Here is a 23,079-nt window from a genome sequence, read left to right as displayed (position 1 = left end):
TGATTTAAATGGCCAACACGCATTAAATGCAAAACTCTTCCGGTTTTGCATTCAATATTATTGCCGCAGCCTAAAAAACTGCTGCAAAAGTGGGGCATACACGTCAGATAAAATGTCTGTTAGAATGACAGGCAATTTTTCTGACAAGGTGAAACTTATCAAATATATTGTGGCCATACACCGAGATATCCCACAGTGTATGGCCACAATATATGCATTCCGCCCCTGGAGAGAAAATATTTCCCGACTCCTCTCCTGTGAAGAAGCAGGGGAAATGTCTGTCGGCCGGTTGGTCTGCCATAGCACTGTATACGCTGCCAGATGCGGGCAATCAATTATCAGATCCATTTGACATGCTGATGCATGATTTCAGTATGTCCGACAGACCTATAATTACTGATCGACTGTAGCAATAAACTGTTCAATTATGTGCTCAATAAGCGGATTATCGGCTAATCAGGCCAATAATTGGACAGTGTATTCCCTGTATTAGTAAATATACTAAACATATTCCCAATACTTAATCCCATAGTTAATCTGTGGAAGAACCTAAAAAAATAAGATTTTACTTACCGATAAATCTATTTCTCGTAGTCCGTAGTGGATGCTGGGGACTCCGTCAGGACCATGGGGATTAGCGGCTCCGCAGGAGACAGGGCACAAAACTAAAGCTTTAGGATCAGGTGGTGTGTACTGGCTCCTCCCCCCATGACCCTCCTCCAAGCCTCAGTTAGGATACTGTGCCCAGACGAGCGTACACAATAAGGAAGGATATTGAATCCCGGGTAAGACTCATACCAGCCACACCAATCACACCGTATAACTTGTGATCTAAACCCAGTTAACAGTATGACAAACTTAGGAGCCTCTGAACAGACGGCTCACAACAAATAACAACCCGATTTTTTTGTAACAATAACTATGTACAAGTATTGCAGACAATCCGCACTTGGGATGGGCGCCCAGCATCCACTACGGACTACGAGAAATAGATTTATCGGTAAGTAAAATCTTATTTTCTCTGACGTCCTAAGTGGATGCTGGGGACTCCGTCAGGACCATGGGGATTATACCAAAGCTCCCAAACGGGCGGGAGAGTGCGGATGACTCTGCAGCACCGAATGAGAGAACTCCAGGTCCTCTTTAGCCAGGGTATCAAATTTGTAGAATTTTACAAACGTGTTCTCCCCCGACCACGTAGCTGCTCGGCAGAGTTGTAATGCCGAGACCCCTCGGGCAGCCGCCCAGGATGAGCCCACCTTCCTTGTGGAATGGGCCTTGACAGATTTAGGCTGTGGCAGGCCTGCCACAGAATGTGCAAGTTGAATTGTGCTACAAATCCAACGAGCAATCGTCTGCTTAGAAGCAGGAGCACCCAGCTTGTTGGGTGCATACAGTATAAACAGCGAGTCAGATTTTCTGACTTCAGCCTTCCTTGAAATGTATATTTTCAATGCCCTGACAACGTCCAGCAACTTGGAATCTTCCAAATCGCTAGTAGCCGCAGGCACCACAATAGGCTGGTTCAGGTGAAACGCTGACACCACCTTAGTCAGAAAATGAGGACGCATCCGCAGTTCTGCCCTGTCCGAATGGAAAATCAGATATGGGCTCTTATACGATAAAGCCGCCAATTCTGATACTCTCCTGGCTGAAGCCAGGGCCAGTAGCATGGTTACTTTCCATGTAAGATATTTCAAATCCACCGATTTGAGTGGCTCAAACCAATGGGATTTGAGAAAATCCAAAACTACATTCAGGTCCCACGGAGCCACTGGGGGCACAACCGGGGGCTGTATATGTAGTACTCCTTTTACAAAAGTCTGGACTTCAGGAACTGAAGCCAATTCTTTCTGGAAGAAAATCGACAGGGCCGAAAATTGAACCTTAATGGACCCCAATTTGAGGCCCATAGACAATCCTGTTTGCAGGAAATGTAGGAATCGACCCAGTTGAAATTCATCCGTGGGGGCCTTCCTGGCCTCACACCACGCAACATATTTTCTCCAAATGCGGTGATAATGTTGTGCAGTCACCTCCTTCCTGGCTTTAACCAGTGTAGGAATGACCTCTTCTGGAATGCCTTTTTCCTTTAGAATTCGGCGTTCAACCGCCATGCCGTCAAACGCAGCCGCGGTAAGTCTTGGAATAGACACGGTCCCTGCTGAATCAGGTCCCGTCTTAGAGGTAGAGGCCACGGATTTTCCGTGAGCATCTCCTGAAGTTCCGGGTACCAAGTTCTTCTTGGCCAATCCGGAGCCACGAGTATCGTTCTTATTCCCCTTTGCCGTATAATTCTCAGTACTTTGGGTATGAGAGGCAGAGGAGGAAACACATACACTGACTGGTACACCCACGGTGTTACCAGAGCGTCCACAGCTATTGCCTGAGGGTCTCTTGACCTGGCGCAATACCTGTCCAGTTTTTTGTTGAGGCGAGACGCCATCATATCCACCTTTGGTTTTTCCCAACGGTTCACAATCATGTGGAAGACTTCTGGATGAAGTCCCCACTCTCCCCGGGTGTAGATCGTGTCTGCTGAGGAAGTCTGCTTCCCAGTTGTCTACTCCCGGAATGAACACTGCTGACAGTGCTATCACATGATCTTCCGCCCAGCGAAGAATCCTTGCAGCTTCTGCCATTGCTCTCCTGCTTCTTGTGCCGCCCTGTCTGTTTACGTGGGCGACTGCCGTGATGTTGTCCGACTGGATCAACACCGGCTGACCCTGAAGCAGGGGTTTTGCCAGGCTTAGAGCATTGTAAATTGCTCTTAGCTCCAGTATATTTATATGAAGAGACATCTCCAGGCTTGACCATACTCCCTGGAAGTTTCTTCCCTGTGTGACCGCTCCCCAGCCTCTCAGACTGGCATCCCTGGTCACCAGGACCCAGTCCTTTATGCCGAATCTGCGGCCCTCTAACAGATGAGCACTCTGCAACCACCACAGAAGAGACACCCTTGTCCGTGGCGATAAGGTTATCCGCTGATGCATCTGCAGATGCGATCCGGACCATTTGTCCAGCAGATCCCACTGAAAAGTTCGTGCGTGGAATCTGCCGAATGGAATTGCTTCGTAAGAAGCCACCATCTTTTCCAGGACTCTTGTGCATTGATGCACAGACACTTTTCCTGGTTTTAGGAGGTTCCTGACAAGTTCGGATAACTCCTTGGCTTTCTCCTCCGGAAGAAACACCTTTTTCTGAACCGTGTCCAGAATCATTCCCAGGAACAGCAGACGTGTTGTCGGGGTCAACTGAGATTTTGGAAAATTCAGAATCCACCCGTGTTGTTGCAGCACTACTTGGGTTAGTGCTACTCCGTCCTCCAGCTGTTCTCTGGACCTTGCCCTTATCAGGAGATCGTCCAAGTAAGGGATAATTAATACGCCTCTTCTTCGCAGAAGAATCATCATTTCGGCCATTACCTTGGTAAAGACCCGAGGTGCCGTGGACAATCCAAACGGCAGCGTCTGAAACTGATAATGACAGTTTTGCACCACGAACCTGAGGTACCCTTGATGTGAAGGGCAAATTGGGACATGCAGGTAAGCATCCTTTATGTCCAGGGACACCATAAAGTCCCCTTCTTCCAGATTCGCTATCACTGCTCTGAGTGATTCCATCTTGAACTTGAATTTTTGTATGTACAGGTTCAAAGATTTCAGATTTAGAATAGGTCTTACCGAGCCGTCCGGCTTCGGTACCACAATAGCGTGGAGTAATACCCCTTTCCCTGTTGTAGGAGGGGTACCATGACTATCACCTGCTGAGAAAACAGCTTGTGAATGGCTTCCAATACCGTCGCCCTGTCTGAGGGAGACGTTGGCAAAGCAGACTTTAGGAACCGGCGAGGGGGAGACTTCTCGAATTCCAACCTGTAACCCTGAGATACTACCTGCAGGATCCAAGGGTCCACCTGTGAGCAAGCCCACTGTGCGCTGAAATTCCTGAGTCGACCCCCCACCGCTCCTGAGTCCGCTTGTACAGCCCCAGCGTCATGCTGAGGGCTTTGCAGAACCCTGGGAGTGCTTCTGTTCCTGGGCAGGGGCTGCTTGCTGCCCTCTCTTACCCCTTCCTCTGCCCCGTGGCAGATATGACTGTCCTTTTGCCCTCTTGTTCTTATAGGACCGAAAGGACTGCGGCTGAAAAGACGGTGTCTTTTTCTGTTGGGAGGGGGTCTGAGGTAAAAAGGTGGATTTTCCGGCAGTTGCCGTGGCCACCAGATCCGATAGAACTACGCCAAATAATTCCTCTCCGCATCACCTGACCACTGTCGCGTCCATAAACTTCTTCTGGCAGATATGGACATCGCACTTACTCTCGATGCCAGAGTGCAAATATCCCTCTGAGCATCTCGCATATAAAGAAAAGCATCCTTTAATTGCTCTATAGTCAATAAAATACTGTCCCTATCCAGGGTATCAATATTTTTAGTCAGGGAATCCGACCAGACCACCCCAGCACTGCACATCCAGGCTGAGGCGATGGCTGGTCGCAGTATAACACCAGTATGTGTGTATATACTCTTTAGGGTAGTTTCCAGCCTCCTATCAGCTGGATCCTTGAGGGCGGCCGTATCAGGAGACGGTAACGCCACTTGTTTTGATAAGCGTGTGAGCGCCTTACCCACCCTAGGGGGTGTTTCCCAGCGCGCCCTAACCTCTGGCGGGAAAGGGTATAATGCCAATAACTTTTTTGAAATTAGCACTTTTCTATCTGGGTTAACCCACGCTTCATCACATACATCATTCAATTCCTCTGATTCAGGAAAAACTACAGGTAGTTTTTTCACCCCCCACATAATACCCCTTTTTGTGGTACTTGCAGTATCAGAGATATGCAAAGCCTCCTTCATTGCCGTGATCATATAACGTGTGGCTCTACTTGAAAATACGTTTGTTTCTTCACCGTCGACACTAGATTCAGTGTCCGTGTCTGGGTCTGTGTCGACCCACTGAGGTAAAGGGCGTTTTACAGCCCCTGACGGTGTTTGAGACGCCTGGGCAGGTACCAACTGGTTTTCCGGCCGTCTCATGTCGTCAACTGATTTTTGTAATGTGCTGACATTATCACGTAATTCCATAAACAAAGCCATCCATTCCGGTGTCGACTCCCTGGGGGGTGACATCACCATTACCGGCAATTGCTCTGCCTCCACACCAACATCGTCCTCATACATGTCGACACACACGTACCGACACACAGCAGACACACAGGGAATGCTCTTATCGAAGACAGGACCCCACTAGCCCTTTGGGGAGACAGAGGGAGAGTTTGCCAGCACACACCCAAGCGCTATAATATATATGGGAACAACCTTATATAAGTGTTGTATCCTTATAGCAGCTTAAATATATAAAATATCGCCATAAAAAGTGCCCCCCCTCTCTGTTTTACCCTGTTTCTGTAGTGCAGTGCAGGGGAGAGTCTTGGGAGCCTTCCTCACAGCGGAGCTGAGCAGGAAAATGGCGCTGTGTGCTGAGGAGAATAAGCCCCGCCCCCTATTCCGGCGGGCTTTTCTCCCGTAGTTTGTAATATCTGGCAGGGGTTAAATACATCCATATAGCCTCAAGGGCTATATGTGATGTATTTTTTAGCCATAAAAGGTATTTACATTGCTGACCAGGGCGCCCCCAGCAGCGCCCTGCACCCTTCGTGACCGTTGGTGAGAAGTGTGTGACAAACAATGGCGCACAGCTGCAGTGCTGTGCGCTACCTTCAAGAAGACTGAAGAGCCTTCTGCCGCCGGTTTCTGGACCTTCAATCTTCAGCATCTGCAAGGGGGGTCGGCGGCGCGGCTCCGGGACGAACCCCAGGGTGAGACCTGTGTTCCGACTCCCTCTGGAGCTAATGGTGTCCAGTAGCCTAAGAAGCCAATCCATCCTGCACGCAGGTGAGTTGAACTTCTCTCCCCTAAGTCCCTCGATGCAGTGAGCCTGTTGCCAGCAGGACTCACTGAAAATAATAAACCTAAAAACTTTTTCTAAGCAGCTCCTTAAGAGAGCCACCTAGATTGCACCCTGCTCGGACGGGCACAAAAACCTAACTGAGGCTTGGAGGAGGGTCATGGGGGGAGGAGCCAGTACACACCACCTGATCCTAAAGCTTTAGTTTTGTGCCCTGTCTCCTGCGGAGCCGCTAATCCCCATGGTCCTGACGGAGTCCCCAGCATCCACTTAGGACGTCAGAGAAATAAGATTTTACACCTACCGGTAACCTCTTTCTCGTAGTCTGCAGAGGATGCTGGGACTCCGTAAGGACCATGGGGTATAGACGGGCTCCGCAGGAGACATGGGCACTTCAAGAAGGACTGACTCTGGGTGTGCACTGGCTCCTCCCTCTATGACCCTCCTCCAGACCTCAGTTAGAGAAACTGTGCCCAGAGGAGATGGACAGTACGAGGAAAGGATTCTATTTAATCCAAGGGCAAGATTCATACCAGTCACACCGTGATAAACTACCCAGTTAACAGTATGAACAAACAACATAGTCCCAGTCCTAACCGATGAAACTATAACATAACCCTTATTAAAGCAATAACTATATACAAAGTCTTGCAGGAGAAGTCCGCACTTGGGACGGGCGCCCAGCATCCTCTACGGACTACGAGAAAAAGATTTACCGGTAGGTTTAAAATCTTATTTTCTCTAACGTCCTAGAGGATGCTGGGACTCCGTAAGGACCATGGGGATTATACCAAAGCTCCCAAACGGGCGGGAGAGTGCGGATGACTCTGCAGCACCGATTGAGCAAACAGGAGGTCCTCCTCAGCCAGGGTATCAAACCTATAGAACTTTGCAAAGGTGTTTCAACCCGACCAAGTCGCTGCTCGGCACAACTGTAAAGCCGAGACTCCTCGGGCAGCCGCCCAAGAAGAGCCCACCTTCCTAGTGGAATGGGCCTTAACCGATTTTGGTAACGGCAATCCTGTCGTAGAATGCGCCTGCTGAATCGTGTTACAGATCCAGCGAGCAATAGTCTGTTTAGAAGCCGGAGCGCCAACCTTGTTGGCTGCATACAGGACAAACCGTGCTTCTATCTTCCTGACCCTAGCTGTTCTGGCCACATAAATCTTCAAAGCCCTGACCACATCCAAGGACTCGGAATCCCCCAAGTCACGCGTAGCCACAGGCACAACAATAGGTTGGTTCATATGAAAAGATGAGACCACCTTAGGAAGGAACTGAGGACGAGTCCTCAATTCCACCCTATCCAGATGAAAAACCAGATAGGGGCTTTTATGTGACAAAGCCGCTAGTTCCGAAACTCGCCTTGCTGAAGCTAAGGCTAACAACATGACCACCTTCCAAGTGAGGTACTTCAACTCCACCGTGTTGAGATGTTCAAACCAATGTGACTTAAGGAAACTTAACACCACATGAAGGTCCCAAGGCGCCACCGGAGGCACAAACGAGGGCTGAATATGCAGTACTCCCTTTACAAAAGTCTGTACTTCAGGAAGAGAAGCCAATTCTTTTTGAAAGAAAATGGATAAGGCCGAAATTTGAACCCTTATGGACCCTAATTTTAGGCCCAAATTCACTCCAGTCTGAAGGAAGTGAAGGAGACGGCCCAAATGTAACTCCTCCGTAGGAAAATTCCTGGCCTCACACCAAGAAACATATTTTCTCCATATGCGGTGATAATGTTTCGATGTCACGTCATTCCTAGCCTTGATAAGGGTAGGAATAACCTCATCCGGAATACCTTTTTCCGCTAGGATCCGGCGTTCAACCGCCATGCCGTCAAACGCAGCCGTGGTAAGTCTTGGAACAGACAGGGCCCTTGTTGCAGCAGGTCCTGCCGTAGAGGAAGAGGCCACGGATCTTCTGTGAGCAACTCCTGCAGATCTGGATACCAAGTCCTTCGTGGCCAATCCGGAGCCACGAGGATTGCTCTCACTCCTCTTTGTCTTATTATTCTTAACACCTTGGGTATGAGAGGAAGAGGGGGAAACACATAGACCGACCTGTACACCCAAGGTGTCACCAGGGCGTCTACCGCTACCGCCTGAGGGTCTCTTGATCTGGCGCAATATCGCTTTAACTTTTTGTTGAGACAGGACGCCATCATGTCTATTTGGGGCAGTCCCCACTGACCCACGATCTGTGCGAAGACTTCCGATGAAGTCCCCACTCTCCCGGATGCAGGTCGTGTCTGCTGAGGAAGTCCGCTTCCCAGTTGTCCACTCCCGGAATGAACACTGCTGACAGTGCGCTTACATGACAGCGAAGAATTCTGGTGGCTTCTGCCATTGCCACCCTGCTTCTTGTGCCGCCTTGGCGGTTTACATGAGCTACTGCTGTGACATTGTCCGACTGAATCAGGACTGGCTTGTCGCGAAGCAATGCCTCCGCTTGACGTAGGGCGTTATATATGGCCCTCAATTCCAGGACGTTGATGTGAAGACAAGTCTCTAGACTTGACCAGAGACCTTGAAAATTTCTTCCCAGTGTGACTGCTCCCCAACCTCGGAGGCTTGCGTCCATGGTCACCAGGATCCAGTCCTGAATGCCGAACCTGCGGCCCTCTAGGAGGTGAGCACTGTGCAGCCACCACAGGAGAGATACCCTAGCTCTGGGAGACAGAACGATCCTTTGATGCATTTGTAGATGAGACCCGGACCACATGTCCAGTAGGTCCCATTGAAAAATCCTTGCTTGGAACCTGCCGAAGGGGATGGCCTCGTAATACGCCACCATCTTCCCCAGGACACGTGTGCAGTGATGCACTGAAACAGTCTTTGGCTTTAATAGGTTCTTGACCAGAGCCATGAGCTCCTGAGCCTTTTCCATTGGAATAAAAACCTTTTTCTGGTCTGTGTCCAGAATCAGGCCCAAAAAGGTCAGACGCGTTGTAGGAACCAGCTGCGACTTCGGAATATTGAGAATCCAGCCGTGTTGCTGTAACGTCCTCACAGACAGTGAAACGCTGTCCAGTAACTTCTCTCGAGATCTCGCCTTTATGAGGAGATCGTCCAAGTATGGGATAATTGTGACACCCTGCTTGCGCAGGAGCACCATCATCTCCGCCACTACCTTGGTAAAAATCCTCGGGCCCGTGGAAAGCCCAAACGGCAACGTCTGAAATTGGTAATGACAGTCCTGTACTGCAAATCTCAGGAACGCCTGATGAGGAGGGAATATCGGAACATGAAGGTATGCATCCTTTATGTCCAGGGAAACCATCCAATCCCCCCCTCCAGGCTGGTGATGACCGCTCTGAGCGATTCCATCTTGAACTTGAACCTTTTTAAGTACAGGTTCAGGGATTTTAAATTCAAAATGGGTCTGACCGAACCGTCCGGTTTCGGGACCACAAACAGAGTTGAGTAATACCCCTTCCCTTGTTGCAGAAGGGGAACCTTGATTATCACCTGCTGAATACACAACTTTTGAATTGCATTTAACACTAACTCCCTCTCTGAAGGAGAAGCTGGTAGGGCCGATTTAAAAAAACGGCGAGGAGGCACCTCTTCGAATTCCAGCTTGTATCCCCGGGAAACAATCTCTATTGCCCAGGAATCCACCCGTGAGTGGACCCAGATGTGGCTGAAAATTTGAAGACGTGCCCCCACTTGAGCCGACTCCCCCAGGGAAGCCCCAGCGTCATGCAGTGGATTTTGCAGACGCAGGGGAGGATTTCTGCTCCTGGGAACTAGCTGTGTGCAGCTTTTTTCCCCTGCCTTTACCTCTGGCAAGAAAGGACGAACCCCGTACCTTTTTGTTTTTATTGGAACGAAAGGACTGCATTTTGTAATGCGGCGCCTTCTTAGGTTGCGGGGGAACATAAGGCAAAAAATTTGATTTACCTGCTGTAGCAGTAGAGACAAGGTCCGAGAGGCCTTCACCAAACAACTCCTCCCCCTTGTAAGGCAATGACTCCATATGCCGCTTTGAGTCGGCATCCCCCGTCCACTGCCGGGTCCACAAGAGTCGCCTAGCAGAAATAGACATAGCATTTATTCTGGAGCTTAGTAAACAAATGTCTCTTTGAGCATCCCTCATATATAACGCAGCATCCTTGATATGCCCTAGGGTCATTAAAATGGTATCCTTATCTAGGGTCTCAATCTCCGTAGATAAGGAATCTGTCCATGCTGCGACAGCACTACAAACCCAGGCCGATGCCATAGCCGGTCTAATAATAGTACCAGAATGTGTGTAAATGTACTTCATGGTAACTTCCTGCTTACGATCAGCAGGATCCTTGAGGGTAGCCGTATCCTGGGATGGCAGTGCTACCTTCTTTGATAAGCGTGTCGACGCCTTGTCTACTTTAGGCGAAGATTCCTATCCTGTCCTTTTGTGGGAAGGGATACGCCATAAGAATCCTCTTGGAAACTTGTAATCTCCTGTCTGGAGATTCCCAAGCCTTTTCGCACAATTCGCATAGCTCATATGAGGACGGAAAGGTGACCTCAGGTTTTCTCTCTTTATACATGTGTACCCTCGTGTCAGGGACAGGGGGTTCCTCCGTGATATGCAAAACCTCTTTAATAGCAATAATCATGTAACGAATACCCTTAGCCACTTTTGGCTGTAACTTTGCATCCTCATAGGTCGACACTGGAATCTGAATCCGTGTCAGTATCTGTGTCAGTGATCTGGGATAATGTGCGCTTTTGAGACCCGGAAGGTCCCGGTGCCACTGGGACAGGCACGGTCTGACTACCTGACTGTTCCCTAGCCTCAGCTTTGTCTAATCTCTTATGTAATAAATTTACATTAGCATTCAAGACATTCCACGTATCCATCCAGTCCGGTGTCGGCGTTGCCGACGGCGACCTGACAATCATGCACTCTCCCTCCTCCTTAGGTGAGCCTTCATCGTCAAACATGTCGACACACGCGTACCTTCACACACACGTACCTTCACACACACACACACACACACACACACACACACACACACGGAATCTCTTTTCTGAAGACAGGTTCCCCTTTTAGGCCCTTTGGAGAGACAGAGAGAGAGTGAGTAAGACAGCACACACCCCAACGCTATATGACCCAGGAAAAAACACAGAATGTTTACCCAGTAGAGCTGTTATAGTATATATGTGCGCCAATTATGTGCCCCCCCTCTACTTTAAAACCCTCTTTCACTGTGTGTCAAGCAGGGGAGAGTCCGGGGAGCTTCCTCTCAGCGGTGCTGTGGAGAAAAAATGGCGCTGCTGAGGGAGAAGCCCCGGCCCCTCGGCGGCAGGCTTCTGTCCCGCTCAAAATATATAAAACATGGCGGGGGCTCTTTAATATACATGTACATTGCCCACCTGTACATGTATATAGTTAATTTTGCCATAGGAGAGGTTTATATTGCTGCCCAGGGCGCCCCCCCTGCGCCCTGCACCCTTACAGTGACCGGAGTATGTGAGGTGTATGGGAGCAATGGCGCACAGCTGCAGTGCTGTGCGTTACCTCAGTGAAGCTCACGAAGTCTTCTGCTGCCTTTGAAGCCTTCTTTCTTCTTTTTTCCGGCTCTGTGAGGACGGTGGCGGCGCGGCTCCGGGATGAACGCCCAGGACGAACCTGTGTTCCAATCCCTCTGGAGCTAATGGTGTCCAGTAGCCTAAGGAGCAGAGCCTATCATTTAAGTAGGTCTGCTCTGCTCTCCTCAGTCCCTCGATGCAGGGAGTCTGTTGCCAGCAGTGCTCCCTGAAAATAAAAAACCTAACAAAGATACTTTCTTAGCAGGAGACTCAGGAGAGCTCCCTGCAGTGCACCCATCCTCCTCTGGGCACAGTCTCAAACTGAGGTCTGGAGGAGGGGCATAGAGGGAGGAGCCAGTGCACACCCAGAGTCAAAGTCTTTCTTGAAAGCCCATGTCTCCTGCGGAGCCAGTCTATACCCCATGGTCCTTACGGAGTCCCAGCATCCTCTAGGACGTTACAGAAATTCATTTTAACCAAATTAAAACACACACACACAAAAAATAAGATTTTACTTACCGGTAAATCTATTTCTCGTAGTCCGTAGTGGATGCTGGGGACTCCGTAAGGACCATGGGGAATAGACGGGCTCCGCAGGAGACAGGGCACTTTAAGAAAGAATTTGGATACTGGTGTGCTCTGGCTCCTCCCTCTATGTCCCTCCTCCAGACCTCAGTTAGAGAAACTGTGCCCGGAAGAGCTGACAGTACAAGGAAAGGATTTTGGAATCCAGGGCAAGACTCATACCAGTCACACCAATCACACCGTATAACTTGTGATAAACTTACCCAGTTAACAGTATGAACAACAACGGAGCATCAGATCAACCCTGATTCAACCACAAAATAACCCTTATTTAAGCAATAACTATATACAAGTATTGCAGAAGAAGTCCGCACTTGGGACGGGCGCCCAGCATCCACTACGGACTACGAGAAATAGATTTACCGGTAAGTAAAATCTTATTTTCTCTAACGTCCTAGTGGATGCTGGGGACTCCGTAAGGACCATGGGGATTATACCAAAGCTCCCAAACGGGCGGGAGAGTGCAGATGACTCTGCAGCACCGAATGAGCAAACACAAGGTCCTCCTCAGCCAGGGTATCAAACTTGTAAAACTTTGCAAGTGTGTTTGAACCAGACCAAGTAGCTGCTCGGCAAAGCTGTAATGCCGAGACCCCTCGGGCAGCCGCCCAAGAAGAGCCCACCTTCCTTGTGGAATGGGCTTTTACCGATTTCGGAAGCGGCAAACCAGCCGCAGAATGAGCTTGCTGAATCGTGTTACAGATCCAGCGAGCAATAGTTTGCTTTGAAGCAGGAGCACCCAGCTTGTTGGATGCATATAGGATAAACAGCGACTCAGTTTTCCTGACTCTAGCCGTTCTGGCTACATAAACCTTCAAAGCCCTGACCACATCCAGCAACTCGGAATCCTCCAAGTCACAAGTAGCCACAGGCACCACAATAGATTGGTTCATATGAAAAGATGACACCACTTTTGGCAGAAATTCTGGACAGGTCCGCAATTCTGCCCTGTCCATATGGAAAACCAGATAGGGGCTTTTATGTGACAAAGCCGCTAATTCGGACACACGTCTAGCTGAAGCCAAGGCTAATAGCATGACCACCTTCCACGTGAGAAATTTGAACTCCACGGGTTTGAGTGGCTCAAACCAGTGTGACTTCAGGAAACTCAACACCACGTTAAGATCCCAAGGTGCCACTGGAGGCACAAAAATAAGATTTTACTCACCGGTAAATCTATTTCTCGTAGTCCGTAGTGGATGCTGGGAACTCCGAAAGGACCATGGGGAATAGCGGCTCCGCAGGAGACTGGGCACAACTAAAAGAAAGCTTTTAGACTACCTGGTGTGCACTGGCTCCTCCGACTATGACCCTCCTCCAAGCCTCAGTTAGGATACTGTGCCCGGAAGAGCTGACACAATAAGGAAGGATTTTGAATCCCGGGTAAGACTCATACCAGCCACACCAATCACACCGTATAACTCGTGATACCATATCCAGATAACAGTATGAAACATAACTGAGCCTCTCAACAGATGGCTCATAACAATAACCCTTTAGTTAACAATAACTATGTACAAGTATTGCAGACAATCCGCACTTGGGATGGGCGCCCAGCATCCACTACGGACTACAAGAAATAGATTTACCGGTGAGTAAAATCTTATTTTCTCTAACGTCCTAGTGGATGCTGGGAACTCCGAAAGGACCATGGGGATTATACCAAAGCTCCCAAACGGGCGGGAGAGTGCGGATGACTCTGCAGCACCGAATGAGAGAACTCAAGGTCCTCCTCAGCCAGGGTATCAAATTTGTAGAATTTAGCAAACGTGTTTGCCCCTGACCAAGTTGCAGCTCGGCAAAGTTGTAAAGCCGAGACCCCTCGGGCAGCCGCCCAAGATGAGCCCACTTTCCTCGTGGAATGGGCTTTCACTGATTTAGGATGCGGCAATCCAGCCGCAGAATGCTCCAGCTGAATTGTGCTACAAATTCAGCGAGCAATAGTCTGCGTAGAAGCAGGAGCACCTATTTTGTTGGGTGCCTACAGGATAAAAAGCGAGTCAGTTTTCCTGACTCCAGCCGTCCTGGAAATATAAATTTTTAAGGCCCTGACTACGTCCAGTAACTTGGAATCTTCCAAGTCCCTAGTAGCCGCAGGCACTACAATAGGTTGGTTCAAGTGAAAAGCTGATACCACCTTAGGGAGAAACTGGGGACGAGTCCTCAATTCTGCCCTATCCATATGGAAAATCAGATAAGGGCTTTTACATGACAAAGCCGCCCATTCTGACACACGCCTGGCCGAAGCCAAGGCCAATAACATGACCATTTTCCATGCGAGATATTTCAAATCCACAGTTTTAAGTGGCTCAAACCAATGTGATTTTAGGAAACTCAACACCACGTTGAGATCCCAAGGTGCCACAGGAGGCACAAAAGGGGGCTGAATATGTAGCACTCCCTTTACAATGTCTGAACTCCAGGCAGTGAAGCCAGTTCTTTCTGGAAGAAAATCGACAGAGCCGAAATCTGGACCTTAATGGAACCCAAGTTTAGGCCCATAGTCACTCCTGACTGTAGGAAGTGCAGAAAACGACCCAGCTGAAATTCCTCTGTTGGGGCCTTCCTGGCCTCACACCACGCAACATATTTTCGCCAATACGGTGATAATGGTTTGCGGTTACTTCTTTCCTGGCTTTTATCAGCGTAGGAATGACTTCCTCCGGAATGCCTTTTCCTTTAGGATCCGGAATTCAACCGCCATGCCGTCAAACGCAGCCGCGGTAAGTCTTGGAACAGACAGGGCCCCTGCTGTAGAAGATCCTGTCTGAGCGGTAGAGGCCATGGGTCCTCTGATATTATTTCTTGAAGTTCTGGGTACCAAGCTCTTCTTGGCCCATCCGGAACCACGAGTATCGTTCTTACTCCTCGTTTTCTTATTATTCTCAGTACCTTTGGTATGAGAGGCAGAGGAGGGAATACATAAACCGACTGGTACACCCACGGTGTCACTAGAGCGTCCACAGCTATTGCCTGAGGGTCCCTTGACCTGGCGCAATATCTAGTTTTTTGTTTAGGCGGGACGCCATCATGTCCACCTGTGGCCTTTCCCAACGGTTTACCAACAGTTGGAAGACTTCTGGATGAAGTCCCCACTCTCCCGGGTGTAGGTCGTGTCTGCTGAGGAATTCTGCTTCCCAGTTGTCCACTCCCGGAATGAACACTGCTGACAGTGCTAAGACGTGATTTTCCGCCCATCGGAGAATCCTTGTGGCTTCTGCCATCGCCATCCTGCTTCTTGTGCCGCCCTGTCGGTTTACATGGGCGACTGCCGTGATGTTGTCTGATTGGATCAGTACCGGCTGGTTTTGAAGCAGAGGCCTTGCCAGACTTAGGGCATTGTAAATGGCCCTCAGTTCCAGAATATTTATGTGTAGGGACGACTCCTGACTTGACCAAAGTCCTTAGAAATTTCTTCCCTGTGTGACAGCCCCCCAGCCTCGAAGGCTGGCATCCGTGGTTACCAGGACCCAGTCCTGTATGCCGAATCTGCGGCCCTCTTGAAGATGAGCACTCTGCAGCCACCACAGTAGAGACACCCTGGTCCTTGGAGACAGGGTTATCAGCCAATGCATCTGAAGATGCGATCCCGACCACTTGTCCAAGAGGTCCCACTGAAAGGTTCTTGCATGGAACCTGCCGAATGGAATTTTGCTTCGTAAGAAGCTACCATTTTTCCCAGGACTCGTGTGCAGTGATGCACCGATACCTGTTTTGGTTTCAGGAGGTCTCTAACTAGAGATGACAGCTCCTTGGCTTTCTCCTGCGGGATAAACACTTTTTTCTGTTCTGTGTCCAGAACCATCCCCAGGAACAGTAGGCGTGTGGTAGGAACCAGCTGTGACTTTGGAATGTATAGAATCCATCCGTGCTGTTGTAGCACTTCCCGAGATAGTGCTACTCCGACTAACAATTGCTCCTTGGACCTCGCCTTTATAAAGGAGATCGTCCAAGTACGGGATAATTAAAACTCCCTTTTTTCGAAGGAGTATCATCATTTCTGCCATTACCTTGGTAAAGACCCTCGGTGCCGCGGACAGTCCAAACGGCAGTGTTTGGAATTGGTAATGGCAATCCTGTACCACAAATCTGAGGTACTCCTGGTGAGGATGGTAAATGGGGACATGTAGGTAAGCATCCTTGATGTCCAGGGATACCATGTAATCCCCCTCCTCCAGGCTTGCAATAACCGCCCTGAGCGATTCCATCTTGAACTTGAATTTTTTTATGTATGTGTTCAAGGATTTCAAATTTAAAATGGGTCTCACCGAACCGTCCGGTTTCGGTACCACAAACAGTGTGGAATAGCAACCCCGTCCTTGTTGAAGTAGGGGCACCTTGACTATCACCTGCTGGGAATACAGCTTGTGAATTGCCTCTAGCACAGCCTCCCTGCCTGAGGGAGTTGTCGGCAAGGCAGATTTGAGGACACGGCGGGGGGGAGACGCCTCGAATTCCAGCTTGTACCCCTGAGATACTACTTGAAGGATCCAGGGATCCACCTGTGAGCGAGCCCACTGATCGCCGAAATTTTTGAGGCGGCCCCCCACCGTACCTGGCTACGCCTGTGGAGCCCCCGCGTCATGCGGTGGACTCAGAGGAAGCGGGGGAAGAATTTTGATTCTGGGAACTGGCTGACTGGTGCAGCTTTTTCCCTCTTCCCTCGTCTCTGTGCAGAAAGGAAGCGCCTTTGACCCGCTTGCTTTTCTGAAGCCGAAAGGACTGTACCTGATAATACAGTGCTTTCTTAGGCTGTGAGGAAACCTGAGGTAAAAATTTTTCTTCCCAGCTGTTGCTGTGGTTACGAGGTCCCAGAGACCATCCCCAAACAATTCCTCACCCTTATAAGGCTCTATGTGCCTTTTAAAGTCAGCATCACCTGTCCAGTGTCAGGTCTCTAATACCCTCCTGACAGAATGGACATTGCATTAATTCTGGATGCCAGCCGGCAAAATATCCCTCTGTGCATTCCTCATATACAAGACGACGTCTTTAATATGCTCTTATGTTCGCAAAATAGTATCCCTGTTTGACAGGGTCACAGACCATGCTGCAGCAGCACTATCTGCAGGTCTCAGTCTAGTACCTGAGTGTGTAAATAGTAAATACAGACTTCAGGATAGCCTCCTGCTTTTTATCAGCAGGTACATTCAAAGTGGCCGTATCCTAAGACGGCAGTGCCACCTTTTTTTTACAAACGTGTGAGCGCCTTATCCACCCTAGGGGATATCTCCCAGCGTAACTTATCCTCTGGCGGGAAAGGGTACGCCATCAGTAACTTTTCGGGGGAACCCACGCTTTTTCACACTTCATTCACTCATTTGATGGGGGAACCAACCACTGCCTGCTTTTTCTCCCCAAACATAAAACCCTTTTTTAGTGGTACTTGGGTTAATGTCAGAAATGTGTAACACATTTTTTATTGCCGGGATCATGTAACGGATGTTCCTAATGGATTGTGTATATGTCTCAACCTCGTCGACACTGGAGTCAGACTCCGTGTCGACATCTGTCTGCCATCTGAGGGAGCGGGCGTTTTTGAGCCCCTGATGGCCTTTGAGACGCCTGGGCAGGCGCGGGCTGAGAAGCCGGCTGTCCCACAGCTGTTACGTCATCCAGCCTTTTATGTAAGGAGTTGACACTGTCGGTTTAAATCCTTCCACCTATCCATCCACTCTGGTGTCGGCCCCACAGGGGGCGACATCACATTTATCGGCATCTGCTCTGCCACCACATAAGCCTCCTCATCAAACGTGACGACACAGCCGTACCGACACACCGCACACACACAGGGAATGCTCTGACTGAGGACAGGACCCCACACAGCCCTTTGGGGAGACAGAGAGAGAGTATGCCAGCACACACCAGAGCGCTATATAATTTAGGGATTAACACTATATTGAGTGAATTTTTCCCAATAGCTGCTTGTATATACAATATTGCGCCTAAATTTAGTGCCCCCCCTCTCTTTTTAACCCTTTGAGCCTGCAAACTACAGGGGAGAGCCTGGGGAGCTGTCTTCCAGCTGCACTGTGAAGAGAAAATGGCGCCAGTGTGCTGAGGGAGATAGCTCCGCCCCTTTTTCGCGGACTTTTCTCCCGCTTTTTTATGGATTCTGGCAGGGGTATTTATCACATATATAGCCTCTGGGGCTATATATTGTGATATATTTGCCAGCCAAGGTGTTTTTATTGCTGCTCAGGGCGCCCCCCCCAGCGCCCTGCACCCTCAGTGACCGGAGTGTGAAGTGTGTATGAGGAGCAATGGCGCACAGCTGCCGTGCTGTGCGCTACCTTGGTGAAGACTGATGTCTTCTGCCGCCGATTTTCCGGACCTCTTCTTGCTTCTGGCTCTGTAAGGGGGACGGCGGCGCGGCTCCGGGAACGAACACCAAAGCCAGTTCCATGCGGTCGATCCCTCTGGAGCTAATGGTGTCCAGTAGCCTAAGAAGCCCAAGCTAGCTGCAAGCAGGTAGGTTCGCTTCTTCTCCCCTTAGTCCCTCGATGCAGTGAGCCTGTTGCCAGCAGGTCTCACTGTAAAATAAAAAAACCTAAAATAAACTTTCTTTCTAGCTCAGGAGAGCCCCTAGTGTGCATCCAGCTCGGCCGGGCACAGAAATCTAACTGAGGCTTGGAGGAGGGTCATAGTCGGAGGAGCCAGTGCACACCAGGTAGTCTAAAAGCTTTCTTTTAGTTGTGCCCAGTCTCCTGCGGAGCCGCTATTCCCCATGGTCCTTTCGGAGTTCCCAGCATCCACTAGGACGTTAGAGAAAGGGGGCTGAATATGCAGCACTCCCTTTACAACGTCTGAACTTCAGGAAGAGAAGCCAGTTCTTTTTGAAAGAAAATGGATAGGGCCGAAATCCGGACCTTAATGGAACCCAATTTCAGGCCCAAAGGCACTCCCGACTGTAGGAAGTGAAGGAAAACGGCCCAGCTGGAATTCCTCCGTAGGGGCATTTCTGGCCTCACACCAAGCAACATATTTTCGCCATATACGGCGATAATGTTGAGCCGTCACATCCTTCCTAGCCTCTATCAGCGTAGGAATGACCTCATCCGGAATGCCTTTTTCTGCTAGGATCCGGCGTTCAACCGCCATGCCGTCAAACGCAGCCGCGGTAAGTCTAGGAACAGACAGGGCCCCTGTTGCACAAGTCCTGTCTTAGAGGCAGAGGCCACGGGTCCTCTGTGAGCATTTCTTGCAGATCTGGATACCAAGTCCTTCTTGGTCAATCCGGAACAAATAGTATTGTTCTCACTCCTCTTTTCCTTATGGATTCTCAGCACCTTGGGTATGAGAGGAAGAGGAGGAAATACATTAGACCGACGGGAACACCCACGGTGTCACCAGTGCGTCCACAGCTATCGCCTGAGGGTCTCTTGACCTGGCGCAATATCTCTGCAGCTTTTTGTTGAGGTGGGATGCCATCATGTCCACCTGTGGCAGTTCCCACTGACTTGCAATCTGCATGAAGACTTCTTGATGAAGTCCCCACTCTCCCGGGTGGAGGTCGTGCCTGCTGAGGAAGTCTGCTTCCCAGTTGTCCACTCCCGGAATGAACACTGCTGACAGTGCGCTTACGTGATTCTCCGCCCAGCGAAGAATTCTGGTGGCTTCTACCATCGCCACCCTGCTCCTTGTGCCGCCTTGGCGGTTTACACGAGCCACTGCGGTGATATTGTCTGACTGAATCAGAACCGGTTGGTCGCGAAGTAGGGTCTCCGCTTGACTTAGGGCGTTGTATATGGCCCTTAGTTCCAGGATATTGATGTGAAGGCAAATTTCCTGCCTTGACCACAGCCCTTGGAAATTTCTTCCCTGTGTGACTGCCCCCCACCCTCGGAGGCTTGCATCCGTGGTCACCAGGACCCAGTCCTGAATGCCGAATCTGCGACCTTCGAGAAAGTGAGCACTCTGCAGCCACCACAGGAGAGACACCCTGGCCCTGGGGGATAGGGTGATTAATCTTAATTGTCCAGTAAGTCCCATTGGAAGGTCCTCGCATGGAACCTGCCGAAGGGAATGGCCTCGTATGATGCCACCCTCCTTCCCATGACTCGAGTGCAGTGATGCACGGACACCTGTTTTGGTTTTAATAGATTCCTGACCAGTGTCATGAGCTCCTGAGCTCTCTCTATCGGGAGATAAACCCTTTTCTGGTCTGTGTCTAGGATCATGCCTAGGAGAGGCAGATGAGCTGTAGGAACCAACTGCGACTTTGGAATATATAGAATCCAGCCGTGTTGCCGTTACACTTCCAGAGAAAGTGATACGCTGTTCAGCAACTGCTCTCTTGATCTCGCTTTTATGAGGAGATCGTCCAAGTACGTGATAATAGTGACACCTTGCATCCGCAGGAGCACCACCATTTCCGCCATTACCTTGGTGAATATTCTCAAGGCCGCGGAGAGACCCAACGGCAACGTCCGAAATTGGTAATGACAATCCCGTACCGCAATTGTGAGGTACGCCTGATGAGGTGGATAAATGGGGACATGAAGCTATGCATCCTTTATGTCCCGAGTCACCATAAAATCTCCCCCTTTCAGGCTTGCAATGACCGCTCTTAGCGATTCCATCTTGAACTTGAACCTTTTCAGGTATATGTTCAGGGATTTTAAATTCAATATGGGTCTGACCGAACAGTCTGGTTTCGGGACTACAACATGGTCGAATAATAACCCCCTCCTTGTTGAAGGAGGGGAACCTTGACCACCACCTGTTGAAGATACAATTTGTGAATTGCAGTTAACACTGTTTCCCTCTCGTGGGGGGAAGCCGGCAGGGCCGTCGGTGAGAGGGCATCTTCTCAAAGTCCAGCTTGTATCCCTGAGACACAATAACTATTGCCCAGGGATCTAACAGGGAGTGAACCCACTTGTGGCTGAACTTACAAAGGCGTGCCCCCACCGGGCCTAGCTCCGCCTGTGGAGCCCCAGCAACATGCGGTGGATTTTTGTAGAGGCCGGGGAGGACTTCTGTTCCTGGGAACTAGCTGTGTTGTGCAGCTTCTTTCCTCTGCCCCTGCCTCTGGCAAGAAAGGACGCACCTCGGACTTTCTTGTTTCTTTATTCGAAAGGCTGCATTTGATAATGTCGTGCTTTCCTAGGCTGTGCAGGAATATAAGGCAAAATATCAGAATTACCAGCTATAGCTGTGGAGACCAGGTCCGAGAACCCTTCTCCACACAATCCTCAGCCTTCCATATGCCTCTTAAGTCGGCATCATCTGTCCATTGCATATTCTACAGAACACGTCAAGCAGAAATCGACATAGCTTTGACTCTAGGACCCAGTATACTCATGTCTCTTTGGGCATGTTTTATATATACATATCTCTTAAGACAGCATCTATTATATATATATATATATATATATATATATTATATATATATATATTATATATATATATATATATATATATATATATATATATATATAGCTATCCAGAAAAAACAGCGGCACTCGAGGATTTAGTGAGAAATACAAACTGTATTCAAAAAAAGTTACAAGAAGCCGACGTTTCGGGGCTTACATGCCCCTTTGTCAAGGTGTATAACAATGTGTGGGTGTGGGTGCTTACCTTATATCCCCGTGAAGTTCAACAATGTGCAGGTGTGTGGTCGGAGACGCGGTGGAGCCGCCGGACTTCCGGTCGCGGCTCTGTGACGTTTGGAGGACAGCGTCCGTTGCTGTGGAAACTAAGACGCCAAAACTGCCGTTTGCGGCTCAGTGACGTCTGGGTGGATGTGCACGTTGCTATAGCAACTGGGACGCCTAGTGCCGAAAAGCTATGGCGGTGACTCAGCTGGCAACCATGCCAGGAGAATGTGCGCATAAGTGAGTGCAGGTGACTGTGCACCGTGGTGCCTGGGAAACCTAACAACTCCGTGGGGCTCGATGCGATCCGGGTGCAGAGGGACAGAGTGGTGCATGAGTGCGGCAGGACCCGGTGGATGCTGGACTCTCTTACCTGTAGGATATAAAAGATCCTGGAACCTGTAGGGGATGTTGGCAACTTGAACCAACAAAATGCCCTAGTGATGACTACGGCTCGTGCCTGTCTGGCACCGTGACCGGAGTGATGCACCTGTTGGTAAATGCTGATGGCTGAGCCCCCTGTGTTACTGGTGTGGCTGCTCATAAAAGTGGCTGCTCTATGTGAGGGCCTAGTCGCCAGCTGATGGAGACCTGCATCCACCGCGTTCTGACAGATGTCAGCATGTGGACAATGTGTGTTCTTGCTGTGTGTCAGACAGAGAATGGATGGATGGACATGCAGTGAATGGCTAGGCAAACTGGAAACACAGTGTGGGATAATGTGACAATGGATTATAAAAATATGTTCCAGGAGAATTTCTCATTCAGCCCTTCTGGGCTGATGGTGCCTAGTTCAAAGATCCATTTGGATTCAATGTGCAGTAATCTTCGATCTCTGTCTCCACCTCGGATACTGCGGGGTACGTGATCAATGATCTGGTGTTTCAAATCGTTCAACGAGTGGCCCATCAGTGCAAAGTGTCTGGCCACGGGTTGTTCGGAGGGTTTGCCTGAGAGGGCCTGCTTGATTGCGGACCTGTGAAGGGCCATCCTCTCTCTGAAAGTTCTAATGGACTTGCCCACATACACTAGGTGGCACGGGCAGGTGAGTATATACACTATGTGTGTGGTAGTGCATGTTACCACGTGTCTAATCTGATAGGTCCTTTCTTTATGAGGATGTTTGAAAAATGACCCAGTGGTCATGTTGTTACAGGTGGTGCATTTGGGGCACTTGTAGCATCCGGGGGCCTTGGAGAGGAAAGTGGAGGGTCGTTGTATCTCACTTCTCGGCACTAGGCGTCCCAGTTGCTATAGCAACGTGCACATCCACCCAGACGTCACTGAGCCGCAAACGGCAGTTTTGGCGTCTTAGTTTCCACAGCAACGGACGCTGTCCTCCAAACGTCACAGAGCCGCGACCGGAAGTCCGGCGGCTCCACCGCGTCTCCGACCACACACCTGCACATTGTTGAACTTCACGGGGATATAAGGTAAGCACCCACACCCACACATTGTTATACA

At 49.7% G+C, this 23,079-nt stretch overlaps 1 protein-coding gene across 5 annotated transcripts in view; it reads right to left on the bottom strand.

Annotated features, from left to right (window-relative positions):
- Window positions 1-23,079, bottom strand: part of PASK (PAS domain containing serine/threonine kinase) — a 351,902-nt gene that overhangs the window by 261,709 nt on the left and 67,114 nt on the right. The gene's annotated exons all lie outside the window — the stretch shown is intronic.

This window comes from Pseudophryne corroboree, chromosome 4 (genome assembly GCF_028390025.1).
Source record: "Pseudophryne corroboree isolate aPseCor3 chromosome 4, aPseCor3.hap2, whole genome shotgun sequence".
NCBI classification, from domain to species: domain Eukaryota; kingdom Metazoa; phylum Chordata; class Amphibia; order Anura; family Myobatrachidae; genus Pseudophryne; species Pseudophryne corroboree.
This window is presented reverse-complemented; position numbering and strand designations above follow the sequence as displayed.